Genomic DNA, 6944 nt, shown 5'->3' with positions numbered 1-6944 from the left:
CATAGGCGTGGATTTTTTTAAATTAAATTTTCATAGGTTATCCGTAGGCGTGGATTTTTTTAAATTAAATTTTCATGGGTCACCCGCAGGCATGGATTTTTTTAAATTAAATTTTCATGGGTCATCCGTAAGCGTGGATTTTTTTAAATTAAATTTTCATGGGTCACCCGTAGGCATGGATTTTTCTAAATTAAATTTTCATGTGTCATCCGTATGCGTGGATTTTTTTAAATTAAATTTTCATGGGTCATCCGTAGGCGAGGATTTTTTTAAATTAAATTTTCATGGGTCATCCGTAGGCGTGGATTTTTTTAAATTAAATTTTCATGGGTCATCCGTAGGCGTGGATTTTTTATTAATTAAATTTTCATGTGTCATCCGTAGGCGAGGTTTTTTTTAAATCAAATTTTCATGGGTCATCCGTAGGCGTGGATTTCTTTAAATTAAATTTTCATGGGTCATCCGTAGGCGTGGATTTCTTTAAATTAAATTTTCATGGGTCATCTGTAGGCGTGGTTCAGATTTGGATATAGCTCCCATATATATTTTCGTCCGACTGGTGCACCAAAGTCCCTATATATCCTTCGATTTTCACGAAATTTTTCATAACGTACTGAATTGAGCCTAGAATGATGTCTGCCAAGTTTCATGAAAATCAGTCTGGATTTAGATATAGCTCCCATATATAGTTTCGTCCGATTTTATGTAAATGGTGCCCCAAAGTCTCTATATATGTTTCGATTTGTACGAAATATATCATAACGTACTGTATTGGGCCTAGAGTAATATCTGCCATGTTTCGTGAAAATCGGTCTAGATTTAGATATAGCTCCCATATATATTTTCATCCGATTTAAGGTAAATGGGACGCCAAAGTCCCCATATATCTTTCGATTTTCACGAAATTTGGCATAGCGTACTGAATTAAGCCTAGAATGATGTGTGAAAAGTTTCGTAAAAATCGGTTCAGATTTAGATACAGCTCCCATATATAGTTTCGTCCGATTTAATGTAAATGGTGTACCAAAGGCCCTATATATCCTTCGATTTGCACGAAATTTGGCACAGTGTAATGAATTAGGTATAGAATGATGTGTGGTAAGTTTCGTGAAAATCGGTCCAGATTAAGATATAGCTCCCGTATATATTTTCCTCCGATTTTATGTAAATGGTGTACCAAAGTCCCTATATATCATTCGATTTGCACGAAATTTGATATAGCGTATTGAATTAGGTGTAGATTGATGTGTGTACATTTTCCTGAAAATCGGTTCAGATTTAGATATAGCTTCCATATATATATTTTCGTCCGATTTAATGTAAATGGTGCACGAAATTTGGCACAGTGTAATGAATTAGGTCTACAATGATGTGTGCTAAGTTTTGTGAAAATCGGTTCAGATTTAGATATAGCTCCCATATATATATTCATCCGATTTAAGGTAAATGGGACGCCAAAGTCCCCATATATCTTTCGATTTGCACGAAATTTGGCATAGCGTACTGAATTAAGCCTAGAATGACGTGTGCTAAGTTTCGTGAATATCGGTTCTGATATACATATAGCTCCCCTATATATTTTCGTCCGATTTAAGGTAAATGGGGCGCCATAGTCCCCATATATCTTTCGATTTGCACGAAATTTGGCATGGGGTACTGAATTATTTCCAGAATGATATATATTTTCGTCCGATTTTATGAAAAATTTTATAAAAATACATTTAGAAGTTTTTTTTTTGGGTTTTATCTATTTGCACACAATGAAATGTATTTCATTGTGCCACGAAGTCGATATGTTGCCTCATAATTCCTAATTGATGCTAGACAAAGCTAGGCTTTTCTTCTTTTGTTGATTCCAATAACAACAACAAATACTCAAGCTTTTTAATCAAATTACATTGACTGGGTTTTATGCCCTGTTTTCCACACAGCCTTCTCTTTAAACAACAATCACCGTCATCATCCTCTTATAGTGCCACATTGTGGGGCACTCTAAGACGAATAGTAAACATACATCGACATACATACAACGAACGATAGAAAATAACAACACCAACGACATTGTGGCAACAAATTGTCTATGAGGTAATAAAAAGCCATAATAATCCATATGGAAATTATGTTCGGACGGAATGGACTGACTGACTGACTGACTTTATGGAGTCATTGGTTGTTGTTGCTGCTGTCGGATTTTTGTTACTCCGTTGCATGATGCTGTTGTTGTTGTTCGAATTGTTTACATGGACAACATGATTTTTCTTCTTAAGAATCGCCCAAGATCTCCGGCTATGGGGCAGGTATTTGACTAGCTGCTAGGATCCCATTGATTGGTTGGGGGAGGGGTGGAGTAGTGCTATGGTATGGTTCAGCCTTCTCAAGTAAAGTGTTTGTTTAATCTACAATGTGATAATTTATGTCTTTATAGGCGCATAATATACCATGCTATGCCCCAAGGGGGCTAAATTGCCAACGATTATCACTTGTGTTCGCCACAGCTCTGCTGAGCCACATATTGACCATTCATTGTAGCTAACAGCGGTGTTGTTGTCATTGTGACTTGTTGTTGTTGTTGTTGGATTTTTTATGGTTTGTTTGTTTTAGCCATCATCCGCGTTATCTTAACTTCTATCTTTTGGAATAATTTTACAGTGTCCCCCTAGCAGAGCTCTGCTCTGCAGATGATATCTGCCTCTTTCATTGATCGGTTTTATTAACTGTCATCTTACGGAAGCTCTGCTGCCTGGGTATATGGCTGTGGGTAGCAGCAGTAGTCAATGATGTTGTATATTTTCACGTTATGGAGGCAAATTATCCCAAAACGGTCATAGATAAGATAATTAGAAAATGTAACCACCGCCACCACAACAACAACAACAACGACAATATATTTAGATTTTTATCTTCGTAGAAGAAAAGGTGCAACATGAGGTGGATTGTGAACACCAGGTCCATTATTAAGACATTTAAAAACCAGTAAGGAAAGTAGTAAAGTCGGACTGGGCCGACTATGTGATACCCTTCTACATATGTATCCTAACAGACGTCGACTTTTCCCGAAGGAACATTGACATGAAATTGAAAGAACTCTAATCTAAATCTAACCCGATTTTCTCGAAACTTAACACACGAGCTATGGTCGGCACCATTTCCATCTCAAAGGCACGAAAATCTGAATAAATCTGAACTGATTTTCACGAAACTTAGCACACATCATTCTGGAACTAATTTAGTACGTTATGCAAAATTTCGTGCAAATCGAAAGATATACAGGGACTTTGGAGCCCCATTTACCCAAAATCAGACGAAAATATATATGGGTGATATATATAAATCTTTATAAATCTCTAGACTAAATTCAGTACATTATACCAAATTTCGTGCAAATCGACAGATATATAGGGTATTTGGTGCACCATTTACATTAAATCGGACGAAAATATATATGGGAGCTATATCTAAATCTGAACCGATTTTCACGAAAATTGGCAGTCATCTCTTTCTAGCCTCAATTCAGTACGTTATACCAAATTTCGTGCAAATTGAAAGATATATATAGGGACTTTAGTGCACCATTTACATGAGATCGGACAAAACTATATGTGGGAACTATATCTAAATCTGGACCGATTTTCACGAAACTTGGCAGACATCTCTCTAGGCTCAATTCAGTACGTTATGCCGAATTTCGTGCAAATAGACAGACGTATAGGGTATTTAGTGCACCATTTACGTTAAATCTGACGAAAATATATATGGGAGCTATATCTAAATCTGAACCGATTTTTCCAATTTCAATAGGGTTCGTCCTTGGGCCAAAAAATCCACGCCCTGTATAGACCCTGAAAATTTTTATTTAAACAAATTCGCTAACTGATCATACCTCCTCCAATTAATATCACATACAAATTGACCCAGTTTCGTTCTGCACTTCTATCCCAGTAAAACGAAGTGAGAGAGAGGGCTCACGCGGCAGTGCTACACCATTTTACAATACCCTGTATTGTAATTTCTTATCTTAAAAGCATTTTATTATAAAGATTAAGTTTATCGTGATCATCCATAATTTGAACTGCAGCCACACCACACAGCACAGGCAATTGTTGGCCAATTCGAATGTTTTTTCTCAGCCGGACAGACAGCCATTCCACCAATCGGAATTATTTGAAAAACTAAATTGTAGCTCCATCCATGCACCTTACATGTTATGAAAGGTCAGTGTGCATTGGTATGGCTGCTTTCTATGGAAATTGTTTGAAAAGTTCGAATTTATGTAGATTTAGATAGTAGGTAACTGTTGTTTTAGCATGTACGTTTTTGTTGTTGTTAGTTTTTCATATATACACATGATAATTTTTGCGTAAATATTTATGTTGCGGGAAAAAAATTTCACACTGCTCATTTGAATAAAGTTGTAAATTTTCCAATGAAAAGTAAAGGGGACTGTTAATGAATGATGAGTGGTGGACATGGAATGGTGATTTCTGATTTTTTCAGAAGTGGGAAATGAAAGAATAATTACAGGTCATGTGAATACTTATACCCTTCACCACTTTGTGGTACAGGGTATTATGTCTTTGTGCATATGTTTGTAACAGGCAAAAGGAAACGAGATAGACACATGGTTCCTTTTGAGAATATGCATAGAATCACTTTCTAAGTCGATGTATGCATGCCCGTCCGTCTGTCTGGCTGTCCATGTTAAATTGTAAACAAAGTACAGGTCGCATTTATAAACCGAATTGGACAAAATTTGGCATTGGTCACTGATTGAAATTGCAAAAATCGGTTCAGATTTATATATAGCTTCCATACATATTTTCGTCCGATTTAAGGTAAATGAAATTTTGCACAGAGTACTGAATTAGGTCCAGAATGACGTGTGGTAAGTTTCTTGAAAATCGGTTCAGATTTATATATAGCTCCCATATATATTTTCGTCCAATTTAAGGTAATACATCTACATCTGCCTCCTCTGCTTGCGCAAGTACCCATTCATAGGATCCATATAGTTTGGTCTGGCGAGAGGTGGCCTTGCTTTTGAGTTGTTTGCTCAGACCATAGTAGCATCTGTTGGTCATTAGTATACTTCTCCGAATTTCAAAACTGATGCCATTCGTTTTGTTTATGGCGGCACCAAGGTATATAAAATCTTTGACTACCTCGAAGCTTTAGTTCTCAAGTTCCACAGTTGGTCCGAGTCTACTGGACGTCTTGCGCGTTGATACCATCAGCTTGGTCTTCTCGCCGTTTACTACCAGACCCACTTTGGGAGACTCCTTCTCAATTTGTTCAAAGGTGGCTGTTACCGCTCCTAACGTCTTGTCTCCTTTTTTGTGCACGGGATACAGGATGCTGAGGTTCCAATCATTGGGCATGCATTCCGCTAGCCAAATTGTACTAATCAGCTGGTGCAAGATCCTGACCATCAGTCTTGAATAGTTCGGCTTGTAACCCATCCTCTTCACCGCTACTCTTTGATACCATAAGTTTTTTAAAATGTATCTGTCACCAGGTTTCCTTCTTCATTTCTACAGGAGTCTCATGTTTCTTCATGAAGGCTGAATTTTCCGACGGTGGGGCCAAAGATATTTTCCCTTCCGATTTTTGCATTAACATCTCCTAGCAGAATTTTAATGTCATGGTCAGGGCAGCGATCATATGCTGTTTTTAGGCGCTCATAAAATATGTCTTTGGTCTGTTCATCTTTATCTTCGGTCGGAGCATGGGTGCAAATGAGACTGATGTAGAAGAACTTCGCTTTTATACGGATTATAGCAATTCGCTGATCTACTGAAGTGAATCTGGAGACGAGGTCTTTTATTCTCCTGTTAACCATACATCGGCAGCCAAATTCATGTCTCGTTTCATGGCAGCTATAACACAGGGCGTAATCATCTGATTTACTTACGCCAGTCCCTTTCCATCGCATTTCCTGTAGGGCAACAACACTCACGAAGTAACGGCTTTGTACTTCGTGAGTGCGCACATTCCAAGTGCAGATTCGCAGATCGTGGTCCTTTATACGTTCTGCGAATCTGGATGTCTGATTGAGATTACATTTTAAACAGTGCAGCATACCGAATAGCGTGTGTAGAGTTTGCTGTAAATCTATTCACAAAAATAGAATAGATAGGTTTACTTATAGATAAAGATCGCATATTTATGCTCTTTCAATTTCATGTTAATGTTCCTTCGAAAAGGTGACGTCTGTTAGGACACATATGTAGAATATGCCCGAAGTGGTGAAGGGTATCATTTAGTGGGCTCAGTCCGACTTTACTACTTTTCTTACCGGTTTAAAATTAATTTTTCAAGGTCCATGAGAGGCGTGGATTTTTTAAAATTAATGTTTTTTAAAGATTTTTTGAAAATAATTTCTCAAGATTGTTTAAAACTTATTTTAAAGAATATTTTTTCCAAGACCTATCTAAGGTGTGAATTTTTTAAGAAATTTTTTCCAAGGTCTATGGCGTGGATTTTTAAAGTAATTTTTCCTATAATAATATTCAAATAATATGCAAATATATTATTTGGTAGCTTTGCATAATTTAAATTTAATCTTATTATGGGCACATAATTTAATGTATCATATAAACTGTGATTAAAATCGGTTCAATTTTTTAAGAGAATTTTATTTATTCAAATTTAAATATTTGTTTTTAAAAAATGCTTAGAACTTGTATATTAATTTTGAAGATCACACTCAAAACCACCTACATAACAAATACACTGAAAAACGATCACTAAACTGTCTGGCCAATCATCATCCAAACCCGTAACAAGCTTAAACGAGTACGGCACCTATTGATTTTATTGTTATTGTTGTTGGTTTTTATTTATATGATCATCATAATTAATTGCTTAATTATGCTTTGGAAGAAATATGAAATAATAAGTTTGACGATATTCGATGAAAAGAAAAAAACCTAACACATTTGCTTAAA

Source organism: Musca vetustissima, unplaced genomic scaffold (assembly GCF_032173495.1).
Source record: "Musca vetustissima isolate MV318-11 ecotype Yass unplaced genomic scaffold, APGP_CSIRO_Mvet_v1 utg24453, whole genome shotgun sequence".
Classification (NCBI taxonomy): domain Eukaryota; kingdom Metazoa; phylum Arthropoda; class Insecta; order Diptera; family Muscidae; genus Musca; species Musca vetustissima.
The sequence above is the reverse complement of the archived record's forward strand: the minus strand, read 5'-3'. Positions refer to the sequence as shown.